Here is a 25,943-nt window from a genome sequence, read left to right as displayed (position 1 = left end):
GTATTGCATATTTAAGAGGAAAATGCATCCCAAAGAAATTTTCCCAGGGGCATACGTGTCTGAGTGAAAGAGAAAGGTTGGATGAAGACTGAATTAAAGAAAGACGGATTGAAGACATTGTGGGAATGTCGACCAGGAGCCCTGCTGAACAAGTCTATGCTTGTGTTAAGACAGCTTCTGCAGCCACTTAGTAGATGCTGCGATGAAAAAGCGGATGAATATGACATAGACCTGTCCAGCTATCATCCGAGGAGGTCTTACTTCAAATTTAGAGCTGTTGAACACCTCCACAAATCATCCATTCAAAGAATGGCAAGTACTACGGAAATTTTATGATAAAGATGACAAAAGGCAAGAAAATTAAGCGGCCATCATTTCATGTAATCTGTGAGTGAATTATTAGGGTGCGGGGGATTAATCATTATTGATATCGCCAAAAAAGTTTTAAGAAAAAGAAAGAATTTCTTCTGCTCTGGAATGGAACTGGGGAAGGAGAGCATGAAAATTAGGATTGAGAGCAGCCATTGACTACAAAAGCAGTGACAATAGTGATCTGAAGCATGCTTGCACAAAAGGTAAGAAGAAATTAATTTTTAATAGTTATATTAAAACACTAGCTGATGTACCCGCGCTTCGCTTCGGGATTCTCAGAAAGACTGACCTTGTGGTTTTTCTAACTGAAGTAAACAAAGGCCATTACAAAAACGTCAGTAGGAAAGTAGCGATGTTATAATAATAATAATAATAATAATAATAATAATAATAATAATAATAATAAATTCGTGTGGCTATTTCTAGCCAGGTGAAGCCCTTGTAAGGCAGACCCTCCGAAGAGGATGGGCGGCATCTGCCATGTGTAGGTAACTGCGTGTTATTGTGGTGGAGGATAGTGTTATGTGTGGTGTGTGAGTTGCAGGGATGTTGTGTACAGCACGAACACCCAGTCCCCGAGCCAAGAGAATTAACCATTTAAAGTTAAAATCTCCGACCCGGCCGGGAATCGAACCCGGGACCTCTGGACCAAAGACCAGCACGCTATCCATTTAGCCATGGAGCCGGACAATATTATCGTATAAAATACTCGACCAAATGAAACCACATTTTCTCACTTCTAACGAACAGTACTACGGTGCCGATCTAACAGTCCAAAGTTCCAGAGCTGGAATGACCAGGTCACAGACATCCGTCATCACTCCTCTGCCATAATTCTCTTAAATATGCTAACTGCTCATTCCAATCAGTGCCTCAGAGTACGGATTGAACAGCTCGAATGCTATGATGAACCAGTGTGTTATGTACCAGTAGTATCAGAAAATTTATGAACCAGAGGAATAGCATCCTAAAGAAGAAAGTTATCCAACGCCCCAGCTACTTCCCGCTAATATTCAGGCAGGTTGTTACACGCGGTACGACCGGGCAAGTTGGCCGTGTGGTTAGGGGCGCGCAGCTGTGAGCTTGCATCCAGTGGATTCGAATCCCACTGTCGGCAACCCTGAAGAAAGTATTGCGTGGCTTCCCATTTTCTCACCAGGCAAATGCTGGGGCTGTATCTTAATTAAGGTCAAGGCAGCTTCCTTCACACTCCTAGCCCTTTCCTATCCCATCGTCGCCATAAGACCTATCTGTGTCTGTGCGACGTAAGGCAATTTTCATCCAAACTATCGTAGATATGTGGCAACAGAAGACACAAAGCCCACCACAACAAACAATGGTCAATGTAATGTTATTGTTGATCAATGTTACGCGCTTTCAATATTGTAGGCCTTCACATTTAGTTTTCTTCCGACTATGAAATACCACTCTTATCATAGTCGCTACGGTAAAATTGAATAAAACATAAATGGTCGGAAATTGTATTTTCTATAACTTTTGTTATGTAGTACTTTTCGATAGGACCAATAACATAGGTATTTAAAAATTAAATTTTAGGCGTCTTCCCCTAAACTACAATTTCATACAGGGTACATAAAACTGTTTATAGTTTAGACTGTAGTTTCTTATTCCCCGACTCTGTATACCAACTTGCATTAAATTCTGTTAACCCGTTTTCTCGTGGCTCGGCGTTGATATGGACTTGGCAACAAAAATACAAATTCCTGAATATCTGTGTTATCAAAGCCGGTACGGCAACAATGTATGACATAAATGATCGGAAATTTAATTCTATATAACTTTCGTTATGTAGTATGTATCGATAGGACCACTAATAAAAAAAATATTTGATGATTAAATTTTAGGCCTTCCCCTAAACTACCATTTCACTCAGCGTGAGTAAAATGATTTATAGCCTAGATTGTAGTGGCTCATCCCCCGACTTCACATACCGATTTTCATTAAATTATCTTCAGCCGTTTTCTTGTGATGCGTGTACATACATACATACAGACAGACAGACAGACAGACAGAAATTACGGAAAAGTAAAAAGTGCATTTCCTTGTTGCTATGGACATGACCGATACAGAAATACAATTCTTTTCAAATTCTGAGCAATGTACAGACAAAACTCTTATTTTATATATATAGATTCCATAACAGTTAGTCCGTAACAGAACCCTGTATCTTGTGTTTCAGGAAGTTGCCACATGGTGACGGCTTTATCTCTGCGCTGTGCTTAGTCATGTGCCTAGCCAGCTGTGGTATTTCAGCAGGATGCCGACACATAACTGTTCAAATGTTCTTTCTGCATAAATAAAGTATAGTGTTTCTTTAAAGAAATTAGCTATTTGTTTTTCTGCTTTTAAATCATTCCAACTTAAGACATGTCTCCCCTAGTTTTGAAATTGAAAATTAGGAGCGACAAAGGCTGTTATAGCTGAATAAATATGGTAAGCATGTTTTACTCCAGGCACAAACTCTGCTGGACCATGTGAAAGGCACATTAATTTAATTACCACTTCTGTCCTTACTCCATGGTACTGGATCACTACTACTACTTTTCAAAATGTTATCAAGATCCCTAAATAACTTTCATCACAACAGAAATCTGCATACATATTAAACAGCTCCAAAAATGAAAGAACTGGTACCTTACAGTTTAGATTATGTTCATATGGCGAAGCATGATTAAAAGAAGATAAATGTATTTAATTCACTGCTATGTATACATGTAGCTGAATACATAGCCAACAGATAGCAATAACATACAAGAATGTTTAAAGAAAATGGAGTTTATTCAATGGCAGCACTGAGAAGGCAACATTCAAATTGAGTTAACTCGACAACAATACTGGTGGAACACATAGCTCAGATTCCAGCAGCACAATGGTTAATAGATCTAAGGAAATAAAAGTACAAACCTGGGTAGACGACTCTTCTGAATTCTCAAGCCAAAATCCTTCAAATTTTATAGATGCTTCCTTCTCGATATTGATCATGCCTAAAAAAATAAAATGAAATAATATTTATATATACAAAAGGAAGGACTAATTCATATTCTTAAGAAAAATTATAATTCTTAATTCTTAACAGAGTTGTAAGGTAGAATAATGACAGTCTGTGTTCATTTAAGAAATATAGTAAACAAACTGAAGAAAGATAAATCATAAAATTGAGTGGATTGACCTGTGCCATAATTAATGGAGAAATTGTTCAAATAAATAGTGAAAGAAATATAAATATTTTCTAAATTTCAGTACAACTAATTGGAGACATGGTTTCTGAAGATTAAATTACCTAATCATGATCAATTTCTCTCTACCAGCTCCACATAGATCAGGATGTTTATGGTATCTTTCCATCCTCTTTTATCCAACCACAATTCTGCTCTTCAATCCAGTTCCCTTCTTGGTATAGGCTACTGCTCACGGTCGAGTCCAACCACCTTTGTCTGGCTCTACCCCTTGTCCTCTTTCCTTTAATCTTTGCATCTATCAAACACTTTGGTATCCTTCCCTGTTCCATCCTCGTAATATGACCAAACAATTTCCGTTTCTCACCATTCTGTCTGAAAGGTTCTCTACTACAATTTCCTTCCTTATATTTTCATTGCTACTCTGTACGCTCTTGTATTTCCTATCATAAATTATCAAAAATTTCATCTCAGTGACTGGTTTTGTTGGTGTCCAGATCTCTGCTGCATGTCAGTATGGGGAAATAAAACACCTTATACATCACCCCTTTACACTTAATTCTTCTGGGCCAGGTTCCTCCCTCTCTGGTGAAATACACTGACTGACAGTGACAATGCAACACCAAGGAGGAGTGGTTCGAAAGGGATGAAAGTTGGAGAAAAAACAGAGACGGCACGGATGAATAATTGATGTTTATTTCAAACCGATATGCAGGTTACACAATGCGCACGGCATCGACTCAGTAGGATGTAGGACCACCGCGAGCGGCGATGCACGCAGAAACACGTCGAGGTACAGAGTCAATAAGAGTGCGGATGGTGTCCTGAGGGATGGTTCTCCATTCTCTGTCAACCATTTGCCACAGTTGGTCGTCCGTACGAGGCTGGGGCAGAGTTTGCAAACGGCGTCCAATGAGATCCCACACGTGTTCGATTGGTGAGAGATCCGGAGAGTACGCTGGCCACGGAAGCATCTGTACACCTCGTAGAGCCTGTTGGGAGATGCGAGCAGTGTGTGGGCGGGCATTATCCTGCTGAAACAGAGCATTGGGCAGCCCCTGAAGGTACGGGAGTGCCACCGGCCGCAGCACATGCTGCACGTAGCGGTGGGCATTTAACGTGCCTTGAATACGCACTAGAGGTGACGTGGAATCATACGCAATAGCGCCTCAAACCATGATGCCGCGTTGTCTAGCGGTAGGGCGCTCCACAGTTACTGCCGGATTTGACCTTTCTCCACGCCGACGCCACACTCGTCTGCGGTGACTATCACTGACAGAACAGAAGCGTGACTCATCAGAGAACACGACGTTCCGCCATTCCCTCATCCAAGTCGCTCTAGCCCGGCACCATGCCAGGCGTGCACGTCTATGCTGTGGAGTCAATGGTAGTCTTCTGAGCCGACGCCGGGAGTGCAGGCCTCCTTCAACCAATCACGGGAAATTGTTCTGGTCGATATTGGAACAGCCAGGGTGTCTTGCACATGCTGAAGAACGGCGGTTGACGTGGCGTGCGGGGTTGCCACCGCTTGGCGGCGGATGCGCCGATCCTCGCGTGCTGACGTCACTCGGGCTGCGCCTGGACCCCTCGCACGTGCCACATGTCCCTGCGCCAACCATCTTCGCCACAGGCGCTGCACCGTGGACACATCCCTATGGGTATCGGCTGCGATTTGACGAAGCGACCAACCTGCCCTTCTCAGCCCGATCACCATACCCCTCGTAAAGTTGTCTGCTGGAAATGCCTCCGTTGACGGCGGCCTGGCATTCTTAGCTATACACGTGTCCTGTGGCACACGACAACACGTTCTACAATGACTGTCGGCTGCGAAATCACGGTACGAAGTGGGCCATTCGCCAACGCCGTGTCCCATTTATCGTTCGCTACGTGCGCAGCACAGCGGCGCATTTCACATCATGAGCATACCTCAGTGACGTCAGTCTATCCTGCAATTGGCATAAAGTTCTGACCACTCCTTCTTGGTGTTGCATTTGCTCTGTCAGTCAGTGTACATTTCCCTGCAGTATCCTTTTACTGATCTCCATGTCCAATGAATGCTTCACCAGTTTGCTTTCGAAGTACCGTACTTGAAGCTTTCTACAGGAAAGAAGAAGGCCTGGCCTACAGGTCAGTCAAGTTTGCCAAACAACAGAAGAATGAATAAAATGCAGGTCTACAAAACACCAGTCCAAGAGAGAATCTTATCAATGCTACAGAAGTATGAGCTTCAGTGAGACTGCGTCATTTCGTATTGATAAGGGCTTTCGTAACATAGTTTATGCCTCAACACATTTAAAATGTCAGTTTGACCCAGTATCTTAGAAAATCAAAGCCCGACAGTTGACATCAGCTGTGAAAGCTTGTATTACTACATAATTCCTGATGGAAAGGAACAAAACCATCCACATCAACATATATATGACAATGTACAGAAACACTGTAATTAGAAGGACTGGACGTGGCTTGAAAAGAGCAACAAATGCGGGAGGAAGGGAAGGATGCAATCGTCATACCAAGATGGCACCACTGGTGCCCTATGGAACACCACCTGTACAGCCTGTTGACGTGCAGTCTTCAAGCTGTTTGGAAGGGGAGACCCTACTGAGTTTTTCAGTCAAAAATGGTCCACAAACCGAAAATGAGATTTTCCCATCAGATGATATTTCTTTCCTTGCCGCGCATTGTGATATAATTGTTTTGCTCGTACGGCCATTTTTAAATGCTCTGCGGGGGCGTTAAAATGACACGTGCACTTCAGTCTGAATGGACACGCCCACTTCTCTGCAGATAAAGTGGCATAGCTCAAAGATTCTTTTGTGTATCAACTTGATTCTTGAGCATGATGTTTAGGAATGGCCTAGTGCTGCCATCTGTTATCTTATTTTTGATGATTTGTTGAAAAGGTGTATTAGGGAAAAACTCAAAATCCAAATGAGAGTTTACACTCTGTTATTTGGCATAAGTGCCCTAAACAGACCTTTGTTTCCAAAGCAAGGGTGGACATGGCTGTTGTAAATGCTGTGGGGGAGTTCAATATGGGTTCCATAGCCTGTCAAAAAGGTCAAAATGGCAGTTAATGGCAGACAATTGAGTGAAACCACTTATAAAGTGGGTCATGAACGTGACAGAGACAGGAAGCAGAAAAGTGCCATGAATAGTAAAGAAGACAAAAAACTGTTAGCAAGAAGCAGAAGCAGTCAAAAGCAGTGTCTGAAGAGAGAAAAAGGGCTAAGGAAGGAGAAACATAGGTGCTGGGAAGTTCTGATGAAGGTATTATTACTTGACAGATGTTTATTTATAAAACTATCTCTTTCTCAGAACTAACAATTTCAGATGTTTAAAACGTTCCTTGCACAACAGTTTTTGCACGATTACCTTCAAACTTTGTCCACACACTCTACGTTATAAGTTTCATGAAACTTGGAATCCGTTTTAAAATGTAATTATAATTTTCAGAGATATTGGGTGTGAAATCAAAAATTTTCATAGGTTTTAACATGGTTATGAGGTGTAGCGAGAAAAATGAAAATAATTGGATAACCAATGGATTGTTTATGAAATGAATACCAATTATTATTAAAATATGTGTTGTGACTATTGTGAGAAAGTTTCAAGAAAATATTTCCAAAAATATTGTGCATGGGACATTTTGAAAATGATGTACTTTTTCAAAAAAATGGTTATAAATTGAAAAATATCCATTCAAATTCATTCAAATGTTATAATTAGCTTAAACTTACTTATCTCAATGTACTACCAAAATTTGGTGAAAATCAGATAAGAATTGTAGAAAAATTAAAACTCAGTAGGGTCTCCCCTTTGAGTTGATGTGTGTTGTATGATGCTGTTAACATGGTTTGTTATTTGTACCGGGAACAGGTCAACATGATCAACTTTGGCTACGTCAGTGGAAATGGCTAGTCTGCAGACACTCGAACAACATCAATGACACATTCACCACTGTATGGGGAATACAAGAGAGACCACTGGAATGTATTCAGCAATCCACAAAGCATTAAAAAACCCTTGACAGCCCGATTATTTTTATTTTTTGAAATGTTCAATTTTTGTATAAACATTCTTAGGATAGGGTAGTATTCAAGGAAGATCCATTATTTTGAAGCAAACGTGTTTAGTTTCGGAAATATAGGGTGTTGCACATATGCAACGCTAGGCGCTTATGTAGTAGTCTGAAAGGTACCAACACATATGTTGTTTTCTTTGAGAAAATAATGAAAATAAGAGGACAATGAGCATGGAGAAGAAGATATAAGTTATTGTTGAGTTGATTATTTATTAAGAGACAAAATAAAATAGTTTAAATACAATAAGACGTTATTTACAGTACCTATTATATATATATATATATGGTAATCAAAATAAATATATTTATTGGAAAACTATATTGAAAACTGACCGGGTATTCAGAGTTATTCAGTTTACTGATGTGATCATTTGCTGTTGTGTGTATGTTTCTTCCAGCATAGCCCTCATACAAAATTGGTACATGTATGACTTACTATCTGAAAAAGTAACTATTGGGTAAAACACCAGCAGCACTCCTCGTGGAGGTGGTGAAATAGAAAAATAAACGAAAGTGATTGATATTAATGTTTACGAGTTCGCTGAGTTGAACTGTGACACTCTGGATGGATAAGTCATACTTCACCGCAATTGGTATGGAGAAGGGGTGAAAATGAAAGTAAAAACAACCGTCATATATGGATGTATGTGGGTATATTCCAAAATAGCTCTCAACAAAACTTGGTACATATATGACTTACCATCTGGAAAAAAGAATACTATGGAGATAAAACACCAATCCCCGCTGGGGGTGGGGAATGGGAGGGCATGACAGCTTCCATTATTTAAAAATAATAGAAAATAACCTATATTAATGTCGAATTCATTGTTGTGACCCCCTAAATATCGTTTAAGTCGACGTTCAGCCTCCATAGGGACGGTACACTGAAAGGGGTTTTGTAGTGAATAGTATAAAATGACCGAGATTAGCGTTGAATCCACTGCTTTTGGGGTCTCAAGGCTGATTGGTGAGAGTCTCAATGACAGTTGAAATCATATAGATCATATCTATACCATGACTGATAAATCCATGAAGTTATCACTTATTATCTTTTTGAAAGGATCAAATACTTCCCAATCAATTGGAGCTTCCACAAGGATAAAATTTTACTAAAAAATGAAATCATTTAAAACTTGAAATCAAACACATCTAAATATCTCTAAAACTATATAATAGATGGTAAAAATCCATATCCCAGAAAGGAATTCTATAAAAATTCACTTTAACATAACTAACTGGTGATACTAATCTTAAAAGTAAACATCCTAAACCAACCGGACTACGCCGGGTAGTACAGCTAGTGGACATATAAAACAACCATCTATTTTTCTGGAAGTGAACTTTGATTCATATGCCAAAAAATAATATATCATCATTTCAAGAAAAATGGACATGCATAGGTTTTAAGTAACCATACATAATTCAATCTTCCTTCCAGCAATCATGGGTTCCAACCTTTACTATTTCACTGCAGTCAGCTGATCAAGATGTGATTTCAGGAATAGGATGATATTATTTGTAACAAGCTGCACACCACAAATCATCATGGCAGAGCCCATTTTGAAAATGTTAAACGCAATATGTGATTCAAGTCGTTGCCTACGAGATATACAAGGCCGGGAAGTGTGCGCTGGTTCTGAGCATAAAAACCGTCCCCAGCCAGGTTCGTAGTACCGTCGCCAGATGTCTCAACATCGTGCTATAGTTTGCATGTGCTGCAGTGTATTAACATATGGAGAAAAGTGTTTTTAATACGGTTACTTATAGATTTCACTTACTGTTGGTGTTCAAATGAACTCCACGTAAATTTCATATACACTATAAAATATGTTATATCGTACTGTAATTCGTCAAAAATAAAGGAGAACAGTTGGAGTTTTCAATCATTTCCAGCCGATCCAGTTTTAAAGGAGAAGTGGATAATTGCTACATCCGGACAGAAGTGTGTGTGTGGCGGGGGGGCAAATTAGGTTCGCTTTGGTCGCCTGGGACGTCATACTGAGTCTGTAATTTACATTTTAAATATTGAGACTTCAGTTTATGGGTTACAGATTCATTAGATCACTTCACTGCCTCCGACTACCACATTAAAAGACACGAATTAGGCCTATGTTGGCTTTTCGAATCATTAAAGATCCCCCTGTGGGTGGGGGCGATAGAATAACACCCACGGTATCCCAGCTTGTCGTAAGAGGCGACTAAAAGGGGCCCCAGGAGCTTGGAGCGTGGGTTAGCGACCACGGGGCCCTTAGCTGAGTCCTGGCATTGCTTCCACTTACTTGTGCTGGTCTCCTCACTTTCATCTATCCTATCCAACTCCTCTTGGTCAACTCTTCAGGGCAATTGGACACCAAGATTCTGAAGGTGATTGGGATCAAATACTGAGAACGAAGAATTATCTACAATTTGTATATAAATCAGTCCGCAGTGATAAGAATCGAGGGCTTTGAAAAAGATGCAGCAATCAAGAAAGAAGTGAGGCAAGGCTGCAGTTTGTCCCTCTCATTTTCAATGTTTACATAGAACAGGCAGTAAAGGAAATCAAAGAGGCATTTGGAAAGGGAATCACAATCCAAGGAGAGGAAATCAAAACCTTGAGATTTACCGATAATATTGTTAGACCTATTTTATCTGAGAATGCGGAAGACCTTGAGAAGCTGCTGAATGGTATGGACGAAGTCTTGGGTAAGGAGTACAAGATGAAAATAAATAAGTCCAAAACAAAAGTAATGGAGGGCAGTCGAACGAAGGCAGGTGATGAAGGAAATATTAAATTAGGAAATTAAGTCTTAAAGGAAGTAGATGAATATTGTTACTTGGGTAGTAAAATAACTAACGATGGCAGAAGTAAGGAGGACATAAAATGCAGACTAGCACAAGCAAGGAAGAGCTTTCTTAAGAAAAGAAATTTGCTCACTTCAAACATTGATGTAGGAATTAGAAAGATGTTTTTGAAGACTTTCGTGTGGAGCGCGGCATTGTATGGAAGAGAAACATGGACGATAACTAGCTCAGAAAGAAAGAGAATAGAAGCTTTTGAAATGTGGTGTTACAGAAGAATGCTGAAGGTGAGGTGGATAGATCGAATCACGAACAAAACCAAAGAACTAAAAATAGAGCAGTACCATACCATCGCTTCATTCGATATAACTAACATGTATCCCAACATTCCCACCAAGAAAACTATAGAAATAATTCAATCTAACTTAAGAAAAGTGTAGAAAAATTAAGTAGGAAATCTAAACCAAATTGTTTTAAACGTTTACAGTAGCCTAGGCGATGAGAATCCACTGCGGACTGTGGAAGACGTGGTGAAAAAAGACCGCGCAGCTGACCGGCGTTTCTGTGTACAGTGTTTACGCCGCTCGCGTGGAATTTAAACTCCACGGAAAATCCAAGTCTCCAGCGAAAAGTCGATGTGTCAGCTCAGTTCAAACTATGCACTCGCCGTAAATAAAACAGGAAGGGCCTTAACGCGGTATGGGAATAGGATCCTTGGCGTATTCGATAATAATAATAATAATAATAATAATAATAATAATAATAATAATAATAATAATAATAATTTGTACTTTACTTTATATTCGTAACCGCCCTCTACCTGCAGAAATGTTGTCATGAGGGGATCATGAGTTCGTTTTTACCTTCCGAATGACGAGGCTAAAATATTTACAACATTCCTGGAAACATTGTATTTTGTAATCCCACTCACGGGTGGGTTTTTCAGTTTTTTGATCTGTGAGAAACTGCCACTGACAGTCTTTGCACGAGGGCGGAATCTTATACTTATGTTGTAAGTCCCCATGTGCCTCTTACAAATTGCATTATGGAATAAAAAATAAACCTTGCTTCTCTTGCCTCGGTATTCGCCAGTAATCTGTAGGTTTTACATGGTCAATAAAGAAATAAATAGGTATAGTACGTAATCAAAGTACAGCTATGTGAAAGGAAGTGATTTCGTTTGATGCTTCACGATTTCAGAATGAAGTACTTGTCAGATAGACGCACGGCGTTAATGATAAGCTGGTTGTGGCGGAGATGGAGAACGGAAACCACAGCAATTTAAGCAATCTAGAAATTGAAGAATTTATAAAATTACTTGAATTCGCCACTAATAACAACTATTTTAGATTTTACGATACAATCTACCAACAACAAGGCCTACTAATGGGGTCTCCTGCTTCTGGCATACTGGCCGAAATCTACATAGACTACTTAGAATACACATCCATTAGCAAAATAGACAATATATTTTTTGGTGCAGATTTGTTGACATTTCGTCATCATTGACAATAGATTCACTAACGAAAATACCATACTGGAAAGACTAAGACAATAGACCCCTGCATAAAATTTACAAAAGAAACTGAAAGCAATCACACTTTAAACTATCGCGATATAACAATAACTAGACACGAAAACAACTTATCATACAAAATATACCGAAAACCCACACACACATCGAACACGATCAAAATAGACTCCATCCATCCCAATACTAATAAAAAATCAGCTTATTACAGCATGATCTATATACATACCGTTATCAGAATGTGATTTAAAAGAAGAAATACGCCTAATTCACGAAATGGCTAAAAATAATGGATACAAGAAAGAAATGATCAATACAATTATTCATAAAATCAAACCTCAACCAAAAACCAGATTGACAAAAATAGACAAACCTAAAAAGGACTACGTATTATTTACTTTCAACAACACACACATATATCCCATAACCAACATCTTCAAAAAAACATAACTTAAAAATAGCATTCAAGACCACGCACAATAACACTAACATCTTACGCAATACTAAAACAATCAATAGTAACAACAAGTTCTATCAGTCAGGAGTAGATATACGTATCCGATGCAACAATTGTGAGACCAGCTATATTGGACGTACCGGTAGAAACTTCACAATCCAATATAATGAACACTTAAATGCCGTAAAACATAATCATTTTTCCGCAATAGGCCAGCACATCGAAGAATACAAACACAGTTTCACAAACATCGCAAATGATATGAAAATATTAAATATAAACCCTAAAGGCCTTTTGCTCAATATAACAGAAGAGTTTTACATATTGTTAGACCGATACGCCAATCCCAATTACAACATAAATGAAATTACAGAAAAAACCAATACCATTTTCAAGAAAATCATCCCCGCTTTAAAAAATCACTATCTCAAAACAATCAACAAACAGAACATAGCACGCGCCATAGTGCTGACGAATGACACGCCCAGCTCAGCCCCTACCCCCACAACAGCAACTCTCCCTACCCCTCCATCCATCATCCTGACAGCAGTGGACATAAACCCAAAGCGAGACTCGACGTTAGCCCCTGACGGCCCGTACTCGGGCTCCACCTGGATACCACGGCCGAACACTTACGGAACACGCCGAAGATTTCCGAACGGCGCACTGGCTTTGAGTTGACAGTGCAAAAGAACGAACTGTAGGAGATCTGCTGAACGAACGAACGAACGAACTATAGTAGTGTTTATAAGGTAGGCTACACTACGAATAGATACGAAGAGAACCGGGCAGTGACGATTTCGTGTTGACAGCAGGAAAGTGTATTTATTGTACGAGTGGTTTGAGAATAAAATTACGTGTGTATATTTTCGAATATCTACTTGTGCATAGTGTTCGTTACTGTACCTGTGGGATTAGTGTATTTCGTTTGGTGTGCCCAGCTATAGTGTGTATTTAGTTACGTGCCGCGTGTTTATTTAGTTTTTCTTCAGTTTAGGTAGGCCTACTTACATAGCGTTATAATGAGCAACGTTAAGAAATACTCATGTTCTGAATGTGATTAAAGCTATGAGTATAATAAAAACCTTAGGAAACATGTTTCTAAGACCCATCCAGAGAAACTAGATGAAATTGCGCATTGTTTAAAGGGCGGACATCTCTTCCGCACCACTGTAAATTTTGTGATAAACAGTTCACGCACAGTTATAATTTAAAACAGCACGAGCGTCAGTGCCACACAAACTTAATTGGAGGACCTGAGACAGAGGATAAAAAATTTCCTTCTTTCTCAAGCTTCCTAGAGTGGAAACAGCACATTGAAAGCGAAACATATTCACAGTATGTAAAGAAAAGGGGTTCTTACACTGCAGCAGTTAACATGAAGAAACATTACTGTGTGTGTCATCGATCAGGCTTTTTTTGTATCTGAAAGTAAAGGCATCAGGCACTTGAAGCTTCAGGGAAGCAACAAAGTTGATGAGATCTGTCCAGCAAGTATTTGACTAATTGAACATGAAAATGGAATGTGTGAAGTAAACATTAGCCAAACAGGAAAACATTAGCAACAGATATTGCCAACCAGATTCCCTTTCAAGCTATTCTGGACAAAATTTGCGAATCTGTGACAGACTCAAAGCTTGAAAGAATTCATTTAATCACAAAACAGGATTTGTATAATATTGAGCATAGTTTTAACTTGAGCTCTAAATCTGTCAGACATCAGGAGGATGGTACAAGTGTTGAGGCCTGGGTCAGTGAAGTTAATTCAGGTGACAGTCCCTGTGTATTATTCTATAAACCTCAGGGGACCACCAGTGAAAAGCATCCAAACCTCATTAGTGATGACTTTATTTTAATTATTATGAACAGTGCTCAAAGTGAAATATTAAAGAAATATGGTAGTGACTGTATATGCACTGATGGAACGCATGGGCTTAATAGCTATGGGTTTGAGTTAATAACGCTTTTAGTTCTGGATGACTTAAGACAGGGCTTTCCTTGTGCATTTCTGATTTCCAATAGAAGTGACCAGGAAATATTGTCTCTATTTTTCACATACATTAACAATGAGGTTGGTTGTGTACCCCCAAAGGTCTTCATGTCCAATTTGGCAGAAGCCTTCTACAATGCTTGGAATGCAGTCATGGGACCTGCAACCATGAGATTATTTTGCTCATGGCATGTTGACAGAGCATGGAGGAAGAATATTCAGACCAAAGTAAATGGGAAGGAAAAACAAGGAAATGTTTATAAAATTCTGAGAACAATAATGCAACAATATTTAGATTTTTGTGAATTAAATAGGGGTGGTCTTGCACACCTAGTAGCTATGTCAGTGAGTGTATAGTATCATGCAACATTTGATTTAAAGCGACTATGAACATTGTGCTTTGAGTGTTTCACATCAAAAGCAGTTGTTATTTCAGTTAGTAATGAGTAGTTTGGAATGTTGTGATATGATGATGATGATGATGCTTGTTTAAAGGGCCCTAACATCTAGGTCATCAGCCCAAAATGTTGTGATATCAGTGTTAGATGAGATATGTGTTTGTGGCGTGTTGTAAAGAAAAGGGTTTAGAATGTTTTGAAATATATAGTCAGTATGTAGGTAAATAATACACAGAATTAATCAATCACTGTTTTCAGGATTTTAATGCAAAAAGTAGCAAGTTATGAGCATCACTGTAAAACTCTTGTTTGCAACATTGATAATTAACCCTATATGGACTACACACACACAAAAAGAAAAGAAAGAAAAAAAGGAACATGCGATACAGATTTGAGGTCCTTTATTTAATCATGAATAAACACATTTAGGCATATACAAACTACTATTTATTTCTTCTTGAATTGAAATCCTCAGAAGTACTGTTCTGAAGGATCACTAGACATTATGATGGAGGTTGTGCATAACTTGGTGGGTATAATTATTTTTAACTTACTTGCTTTATAGTTGACCTTTCATAGGGCAGAAGGTTGTGAGTTGAAAAAGAGGTAAAGCTTTTTTGTGAGATCTACATAAGATATTACATTTGAAAATTTAATGTGATTGGACCTTTTACAATAGACTCGTGGGCTGTATCACTGTCTGTTTAGAGCAAGAGATTATCTTCAGGGTGCTGTAGTACAGTACTGTACCATCTTCCTCTACCAAAGTCTTTCTCATCGAAATCAACTGCAATATATCCTATTATGAATACCTAAGTATTTTAGAATAGGTATGCTAGTTAAGAAAAATATAAGTGATGTTTACATTTGTTGAAAGAATCATACAAGGAACAGTATCAAAGTCATGATGGAGGAAATTCAGGAGACAGAACACTTTAAGCCACTTAATAAACAACAGCAGTCATACTTGGCAGAGGAAGAAAAAACTTATCAGCAGCTCACTGTCGGACCTGTGTCTGGAAGTGGGTGAATAATTTGTACAAAACTCAAGGCTGCCACTCAGTATTGATATACTAATTTTTTTCTAAAATAAAACAAAAATAAACACATTGCATATCTTCTTCACAAAACAATCTTTACATCACCTCTTACAGCAATCTGTCATTTGCCCTTAATTTCTAATTTTTATCAGAATACTACCATAATACAATAAAAAAAGAAGTACTATAATATGAATATTAGATCAATAACTAAAAAGGTTTGCTATGAACCATTAAATTACTATTTTTTCTGGAAAATGTTTGTTATAAGATAAGACATCCATCTAAGTTCTTCTGCATGCATTCTACTTCTTTATATACAAGCTTTCTCTTGTTTTAAAGTTATCATTCCATGAAATTCATTCCCTGAGTAACCTTTATATTGCCAAGACCATTTATTACACAGCTTTCTTTAACTTCAATTTTACTTGTTCAAAAGGCTTGTCACTAGTTGCCATTTCTTCACTTTTATTCCTTAAGTTTCTTGAAATCTTCAAATTCTTCAGTATTTAAGTTGCATTTCTTATTTACTTCTCCAATTTTGATGTACTTTTCTTCCTCTCCATAAAGTTCATTTGGTGCTCATTCTTTCCTTTCTGGATGAGCAGTGTAGCAAGAGTGAGCAGATCTTGTCATTGTCAGTTGCTTCGTTGTGACAAGATCAGTTGTGGTTTGTTTTACTGCAGTAATTTTTAAAAGCATCCTGAATATTTATTCTTGTATTTAATATTCCTGGTGACATGGGCGATGCTTTGTCATTGGTCAAATCTTGGCTCATCTGAGAGAAAGCTCTCTACATCTGCACTCCTACAGGATAGAGTGAAACATATCTTAATTGTATCTGCTACTTCAGGATATTTCCTTTTCCCACATGGAAGTTGTAGATTGATATGAGGTTTCTGGTTCTTTTAACTTACAGATTTTTAATTTGCCTTAACTTTCTCAAACTTAAATATCTTCCATTCATCTTGAAGGATAATACTATCCACGGAGGAAGACTGTAGGATTGACTTAGTTGGAGACGGCGAACAAATTCGTTATCTTGGAACTACCTTTAGGGATACTCTAGTGTTCGACGAGACTGCTGTAATGAAAAACCTTCACAATAAACTCCAACTTCTAACATCGTCACCACTGCTTAAGGAAGACCAAAAACTCATAGTACTGAATTCCTCAATCTGTCCCACTCTGGTGTACCCTTTCCTGACATGCAGGTTCAAGTAAATCGCACAGAAATTCTTATCCGATAGCGATAAAATGATTAAAAGTGCAACAAAGGAGATATTGCAGTTACCGACGGATACTCCAGTTGGCATACTGTACACCGAAAAGAAATACAAAGGACTCGCTCTTTTTAAAACCTCGTGGGAAGTTTACCTTCAATGTATTAACGCCTGTAACATCTTGCTTAAGACTGAACACCCACTCAGCGTCACTTCAAGGGATTCTCATGCGGAGAGTCGGGAATGCGTAGAACGCCTAAAACTAACAAACGCTGATATCCAGAAAATAAGCACCAAGAACGGCTTGTACGATACTAAGAAGATCCGGCAAGAGCTACGAGAACATGAATTCACCTCCTGGTGTTCACTGCCGCAAAAAGGACTCCGAGTACAACTGTACAAAGAATACACCAGCAAACTCTTGGGTGCGAGATCATACCGGACTGTCTTGTAACGAGTGGAGAGAGGCTATAAAGATGACTGCAAATGTTTCTGCGGGGCGCTTGGTGCCAGGCAGATCCCTGGACAACAACCTCTGTCGGCATTGCCACGGAGAGAAAGAAACTCTTGGTTATGTCCTGGGATTCTGCACACGCGGGGAGCTCCTAAGAAACCAGATCAGATCTCTCATTGCCAAAGAACTAAGAAAGAAGGGATTCAATGTACATGAAGAGATACACGGACTGGCCATAAACAGTAGTTTCCAGAGAATTGACATCATAGCCTTTAAAGACAGCAGCTCTCAAGGATTCATATTAGATCCAACTGTCAGATTCGAGCACCATAACTGTCAGCCAGAGGAAGTTAATCTTGAAAAGATTAACGAATACAAATCCACTATCCCTTACTACAAATCTAAATACCACCTTCAGGAAATAGAAATAATGGTCGAGTTCGCGGTACCGTACCTCGTCATTTCGTCGCCATATGGAAGCGCTTCCAATGAAGCTCATCCCTGAAATTGCGACCCTCGTCCTCAGAGGCTCCATCAAAATCCTGAGACACCACCTCTACAGCTACGGCTCTGGAATGCCACTCTAATTATACTGTTCCTTTATAATTTAGAGTTTTCTTCAATTAATAGATCTGTACAGAAATTTGGTTTGTTTTATCTTGTCCTTAGTGGCAGCCTGTAAATACAGGATGTTGTTCCTAAATAAATGGAAATATTATTATTGTGAAGAATATAAGTTGAAATATCAATGGGAAGAACCTTTGCAACCTTCACCATATCTACACAGCAGTGATGTGAATTTTTCTCCTTAGGTTGTAAAAGCAGGTATGTATTAGAAAATATGCAGAAGTAGATTCTCCCCCCCTCCCCCATAAGATGTTTGCAACTGGTGATTTAGTGTTCCTGTACACTTTTCAGAAGAAAAAATGGCTTCTTTTTCTGGCAAGTCTTTCACAAAGTAGTAAAAAATACTACTTAGCATTAAAGAAGGTTGCATAACTGAAATATCTCCTCCTTAATCCGTGCTGTATTCAGCCTCCATAATACATCAGTCTTGCAAACCTACAAATGATATACCGGGTAGTAGCCAAGATTCTTCAGCTCATCATACAGAAACTTGAATAAACATTATCTCTTTTTTGGAAAGTCTCATAGAGTAATCTAAACACCAGGCTTGATACCTGCAGTCGCTTAAGTGCGGCCAGTATTCAGGAGATATTGGGTTCGAACCCCACTGTCGGCAGCCCTGAAGATGGTTTTCTGTGGTTTCCCATTTTCATACCAGGCAAATACTGGGGCTAAGGCCACAGCCGCTTCCTTCCCATTCCTAATCCTTTCCCGTCACATCATCGCTGTAAGACCTATCTGTCTCGGTGCAGCGTAAAGCAACTTGTAAAAAAAAAAAAAAAAAAAAAAGAAAGTATCGATTAATTTGTAGTTACGGATCTACAAACTGTACTGGTATGTTTGTGGTTCAAAATATTTCTGAACAGCGAGACTTAGTTCTCTCTGTTAGAACATGGTAGAAATTATTCAGTTCTCATGATGCTGTATGCATTTTTTATAATTTTTGAGTTAGTAGTTATCAAAGTTCAAAAGCAAAATAATTTTCAGAAAATTTCAGCACTTACACTTCCCATTGAATGTGGCTGTTGACAATTCCAGCGAAAACTTACCTTATTTAAAGTCCACCATTAATGGTACCACATTCAAGTTAAAAATATGTGGCTTAATTAATGGGAAGTTTGTGTATGTACAGGAGAGTACAGTCTACACTGGAGGTGTGCTCAATGGGTTTGCTTAAATTATCAGCAGCAGCAAAAACTGTTGTGGCATCTTTAGTGCCTCTTTATTTATTTCACTTTTTTTTTTGTATCTGTCTCTTGGCACAGGCCAGAGCAAAGTGTGGCTTCTACCGAAGTCCCAATCTCATCCATGGCTGTGACAATATGGAAGCTGCTGGGGTATGGGTCGTGCTGAGTAATGACATTTGGAGCACAACTAGTGTTTGAGTGTTATGAAAGGTGTTGCTCATAGGATCAATCGTGCTACAGTAGCACCTTCTGGTCCAGTGAGGAAAGCAATGGCAAACTACCTCACTCCTCGTCTTGCCTAGTATGCCTCATTTGGGCTCTGCCATTATTTTTTGCAGTTTCCATATAACTGCATAGCCTTTGGTGGTCCTAATTGAGGATCCAACCAGCCTCTGGGCTGATGACCTAACAGACAGAAACAAACTTTATCCCTTACTCCTGTAAATATCACAGGTAAGGACCTAACATCCTATGCAAGTGAAGCCTGTTGTAACATGAGGGCTTAAAATTTGTGTGATAATAGCAGACAATAACAGAGTGAACCATGTAATGTTTAAGGACTTGTCAATATCTGCAAGTTATGAGTGTCATCTCTCAAACAATTTCAAAACTTTCATTTTTGACAGTGTGTATATTTTAAAAATTATCATAATCAGCTGAGCTTAACCAAACAGACTCTGCAAAAAGCTTTAATATTTCCATCATTTTATTACCATGACAATTAACAGCTGCCAAGTTCTCAGATATCAGAAACATGTACCCAAAGAAAGTGGCTGTTAGCTGAGAATGGCTCCCAAACTAAACTTCAGAATAGTTTTTCCACATAGGTACTCTTGAACAACTCTTGTGCAGTTAATAACTTCTATAAAACTACATTTTCTGTGATCAAACAAGTGTGTAGAACGGAGTAAAGAATTGCACATTTTCTGCAAACTGTGTCTCGGTAATGGAAAATAATGAATATTTAAAAAAGTTATTGCATTTCCCTCTGGGAAAATCAAATGGGCATAAATGCCTTTCAATAAAATGTGTGATGCTATGTTGCCTAGCAACCATGCAGGCTGTAATCTGAAATATTGATGGAGAATGGACCATGACATTAAGATCCATGGTTCGTGCAGCTCTCAAGGTAATGTCGCCAGCTAACATAATGTCACACATTTTGTTACATAACAGTATTACATTACACAAATGTTTGAATAACCCTCAACTGTTAAGTCCAAATGTGTGGTTCATGGTGAGTGTTTCTGTAGACATATCCTAGTGTGTGAACCATGGGCAACGGCTGAGTGGCAAAGTTAATCGTCCTCAGAGTTGGGATACCCATTGCTATGGAATTGGGGTGGACATTTTTGACACGTTCCAAGCCAGGACCCTCCTGTTGTTCTGGCAGCTAGAACTATACAATCAACCGGTGGTCCCTGCCTCCTATACGAGAGATTCTCACTGTGAGTATGTGTAAGTAAGGCAGCATCCTGCTTCACAGAATGTACCAAGCTCAGAATATTTTAAACACGCCTTTTAAACTTACGTACTTAGTTATGTCATTTTACTCTTTTGGAGAGCATAGGGCTTTGACGACGGAGCGCCAAAGTATCCTATTTTGAGCTAGGGTCTTCAGTTCTTCAAAGGTCTTCCCTTCTTGTTTTGCCTCCTCCATCACACTGTCTCTCCATGACTTTCTGGGTCTACCTCTCTTCCGTTATCCTTGGGGGTTCTAAAACAGAGCCTTTCTCTCCACTGCATCCTGCTGCTTCTGCAGTGTGTGGCCGATCCATTTCAATTTCCTCCGCTTTATTTGTATGCCAATGGGCTCTTCTTCTATTTGTTTCCAGAGATCTTCCTTTGAAATTACTTTTGGCCAAAAATGCATTTAATTCTCCTATAGCATCTATTTATAAATACCTGTAGTTAATGAGTAATCTCTGAGGTAACTTTCCCTGTTTCTCAACCATGTAACAGTACTGTTTTTACTTTTGTTCGAAAAATGCGAAGTTTGGTTTTCATTGAGATTTCTCTGGCCCTCCATATCGGATAGAGTTGTATGAATGCCACATTTGCTTTGTGGATTCTCATTTTGACATCAGCAGCCGCTCCTCCATCCTGCGTAACCACACTGCCAAGATATGTAAACTCTTCGACTTCTTGAATGTCTTCATCACTGACAATGAATTTCTGTTTGCTCTTCACATTGATATTCATTGCTTTTGTTTTCTGGGCATTTACCTTGGAAACTACTTGGCAAATAAAATGGAATTCAATGCGGATCCATCACTATCAATGAGGCTTATGCAAGAAAGAAAGTAGAACTGGCAGAGTCAGCAAAGAGTCTGCATCCGGGTGTGCTAGGAGTTAAAGATATTCAGGTAAGTGGAGATAATGAGGAAGAGATAGATTAGAAAGTGATCTTAACAGGTGTTAAAATGGGAAGGACTGTTAATCAGGAGTTCTATTGCACACAACATAATTTTGGTTAGGCTCGTAAATGAGGAGATGACTTGGATAGATTTAGCCGTTGGAGGAATTAGGATGAGAACTGTCTGCGTGAACCGTGGCAGCTAATCACAATAACCACTACACCACAGAGGTGGTCGATTCAATACTATACCATACAATAAAACTTTCACCAAAGGAACAATATTACGCATTTAGTACAGTTAAATAAAGTAGCCTACGGTGTGATTATACAATTAAAATCATTTAGTATTTGACTACACACTAAGAAACTAACAGATACTAAAGAGACTGCCAGACTGAAGAATGCACGCGGCAAGCAGGTGAACCATACCTCAGTGCCCATGACCTTGGCAAAAAATGTACCCTTGCTACCCTTCCTCATAGCACATGCAGTGTACAGCTGTGGCGGTATACAAATCGGTTATGCGGGATGAACGACATTCTGTGTGTATTTCCTCTAATCATTTTGTTAATAATTAAATAAGATGAGGGAAAAATTAGCCGATAAGACAACAGGGCTTGTACAAATTACTTTGCTTAAAAATAATTTCTATAATTCCTAGTTTCAGCTGGCTAAAAATGGAATAAAAATGTAATCTTTTATCCACAAAGTGAGGGGGCAACTGTCCTCCCTCACCCCGACTATCGCCGCTACTGCCCTGTATAAAAAGGAAGATGGGAAGAAATGCAGAAATTATAGGAGCATCACTCAACTTTCTCAATCAAACTTTTGGAGATCATTTGAAAATGAATTAGGAATATAGTTGAACCGTTATTGGAGGAGGAGCAATGCGGGTTCAGGAACAACTGAAGCATTACAAACCTGATATTTGCCATCAGAATGATAACGGAGAAGCACTGGGAATAGGCTATGTTAAGAACTTAGTAGTGGTTGGTATGGACATCGAGAAGGCCTACGACAGTGTGCCTAGAGAGATAATCTGGGAATACCTAGAAGGTATAGGTCTGCCAGACATCCAGATTGATAAAGTAAAGATGCTCTATCAAAAGTGCTTAACCTGTGTCCAAATATTGGAACAGCAATTTAAAGAATATGGACTAAAAATCAATAAAACAAAAGCTCTTTAAATGACTATCAACAGTAAAGGTACATATTCAAACAATTTCCTGGAGGGAAGTCTATTGCAGTCTGGTTCTAACTTCAAATAGGCTACCTTGGAAGAATCACTTCAAAAGATAACACATTAAAAGAAATACTTAACAGGACTCAGAAATTTTCTCAATTTCATTTTCAAGTGAGAAACCTACTGTGGGATGATAAAATACCCCAGAAAGCAAAACTGACCATGTTTCATACCTACTTCATTCCATTTCTCACATATGGACTTGAAACATGTACCCTGCATAAGAAGGCAAATAGTAAATCCAGTCAACAGAAATGAAATTCACCAGAACAATGAACCAAAAGACCAGGAAGGACAAGATTAGAAATGAAGCAAATAGAAAGGAGGCTGGCATCAAAATGCCTGTTACCGAGCTTTTACTAAGAGGCAGGCTACAATGGTTTGGACATGTTATGACAATGGACAGAACGAGAACAGCAAGGAATCATTTTGACAGAGAAGTGAAAGGGGGAGGCCAAGGAATTTATGGATAGAGACAGTGAAATTGGAGGTCAGCAAGAGGAATGCCAAGTGGGAAGATATAGAGGAACAGAAACTAAACTTTAACAGGATGAAGTAGCAAGCGCTTGTACTCCACACCTGGGAAACTGGAGCTTGAAGATGATGATGTGTGATTGTAAGAAATTTGTAAAATTTACTTTGCACAGGAATCCTCTGGAAGCAAATTTCAATTATGCAAATGACACCTCGCTTTTCTTTCAAATTTCTGATCATGGCTTAACAGTTGCAGAACTCTTAATTTGAGCCACTAATGACTGACACTTTCAGCAGTACTACTATGTACCAACAGGGAAGCTGCAAATCAACAATCTTGAGAGCAGATTTAGCTGTTGCCTGCAGCTTTCAGGAAGGTAATTATCATATATCAGTCACACAGTTCATGGAGTGTGATAAAAAAATCATACCATAGTACATCATGCTTGAAAATTTCATGTGATTTGACCTTTTTTTACAATAGAAACAGGAGTGTACCACTGACCCTTTAGGGTGAGAGATTATCTTTAGTGCTGTCGCCCAGGTGGCAGATTATACTTTCACTAGAAATACTGTTATAAGTCTCAATTAATACAGTATATGGTATTGATAACATTAGCCAAAAGATTAATTAATTATAATACAAGGTAGTGGAACTGAGGCTGTACTTGTATTTTGGTATTGTTGATCTTGAAGGATAGCCTATATCCATTACGGTAGTGGTTGGCGAATTTGCTTGAATCTTATTATCTCATGGTTGGCAGAAAAAAAAAAGAATACCCTTCAATATCAGCTCACTGTCAGTTCTGCCTATGGAATTACATAACCTCTTCTATAACCTAGAGGTACTGAGTTTGATGGGATTATATTCAACCTTCTCACTGTCACTTTCTTCTGACTTTATGATACAGATTCAAGCAAATTCACCAACCACTGATGGATATACCCATCAAGATCAGCAATACTGGAATAAAAGCAGAGCCTTAGTTTCACTACCTTGTACTATAATTAATTATCTTTTGGCTAATTTTATCAATCCCGTAGGTCTATACTGTATTAGTTGAGACTTAAAGTGAAAGTACAATCTGCCACCTGGGCAACAGCACCTAATGCAGATCACTGATTATTAGTGCAATTCTTATTGATTAATCAAACTGTATATCGGTATCTGAGGTAAAGTAGGTAAAATAGGGCATTCATTCCAATATATGAGGTTATAATACTCGATGCAATATTGAGCTGAAATATACAATATAAACGTCAAATATAATATAAAAAAATACACAAATATTTTTTTACACATTTATTTATATAAAGTCTGTACATTTTAAAAGACTGGGCTTGCTTTAAACGGGCTGTAGATCACATGTACCACTCGCATATATAAGAACAGTGACAATCATTGAGCTCCAGAGACCGAAATCATTATCCAATATCTTCTCACAAGCAACGGGCAGTAGATCACATGTACCACTCGGAGATATAACAACAAACAATAAAAATCATTGAGCTCCAGAGACGGAAAGCACTATCCAATATCTTCTCACAAGACATTCTCAACACACGAGTCACGTTTATATACACATATGTTAATACTCTGAGCATAAAATAATAGAAACAGTGCTGACCATGTGAAGCTGCAGTAGGTGAAAATAAACATACAGCAATGTTCTTCAGAATAGTTCAGTTCAGATCAGTTAGTTATCTGAACTACTCGATTCATGATGGCGGCGTACGCCATTCGGAAAGCTTCGGCTTGCTCCGTAAGGCTTCGGTAAAGCTTCAGAGTGGAGCCGTAGTACGTCCCGTCAGGGGCTAACGTCGAGTAACGTCGAGTCAAAGCGAGCAGTGCACGCCAGGCAGTCAAATACAACGCAACCCAACCACGACAGCAATAGTAAGTACATATTCATGATAACACACACACAATAGGCATTACTTCAGTTTATAACTCTACACACGCACAATAGGCATTAATACAGTTTATAACTCTACTCACACCACTTTTCCGTCTTTTACAGACAACATACATCAGCATACAGTATAGACGAGGCAGGTGCCACCACTCTGCATCAGAAAAACTTATTACGCACAACCTAGACCACATTTACTCCAATACTTAAAGATAATACCAATCACAGCTGAACATATTTACCTTCGTCTATATACTGGATTTGTTAATAATAGAGGATTTTACCACCCATACAAGGTTCAAGATGGCGGCTTGCATGCCGGTGGTTACAAGTGTTCTCCGTGCATTAATTGTAGTATTGTTGGTAAAAAGTGCCATGTCCTACGCGAAAAGTGCAACAGTGCATTCGGATAAGTATTGTAGTGATTTGAAGAAGATTCATCTACTGGAAAAACTGTTGGTAAGTGAGAAATATTCTCTTAAGTGTCTCACTTGGTGTGGCAGTGAAAGTCTCGGGCTACTGGCGGTAGGGCGGCCGCCTCGTGATGGGGAAGGCAGAGTTGTCAGACTTCCGATCACTGGGCGGCCACTGTGGTGCCTAACTCTCGCGTTAA

General features: G+C 38.9%; 1 protein-coding gene across 4 annotated transcripts in view; it reads right to left on the bottom strand.

Moving 5' to 3' along the window:
* Positions 1 to 25,943, bottom strand: part of LOC136885771 (gastrula zinc finger protein XlCGF57.1-like) — a 712,640-nt gene that overhangs the window by 252,392 nt on the left and 434,305 nt on the right. For 3 of the 4 annotated variants that reach the window (XR_011018961.1, XR_011018963.1, XR_011018962.1), the window contains one exon: positions 3,298 to 3,377. The exons of the other annotated variant lie outside the window; for it this stretch is intronic. The gene's annotated coding sequence lies outside the window, so the exon portion shown is untranslated. The remainder of the gene's footprint in view (positions 1 to 3,297; positions 3,378 to 25,943) is intronic. 4 annotated transcript variants of the gene reach the window in all.

The sequence above is a fragment of the Anabrus simplex genome, chromosome 14 (genome assembly GCF_040414725.1).
Source record: "Anabrus simplex isolate iqAnaSimp1 chromosome 14, ASM4041472v1, whole genome shotgun sequence".
Taxonomy (NCBI): Eukaryota; Metazoa; Arthropoda; class Insecta; order Orthoptera; family Tettigoniidae; genus Anabrus; species Anabrus simplex.
Note: the sequence above shows the minus strand (reverse complement) of the source record. Positions and strands in the feature narration are given on the sequence as shown.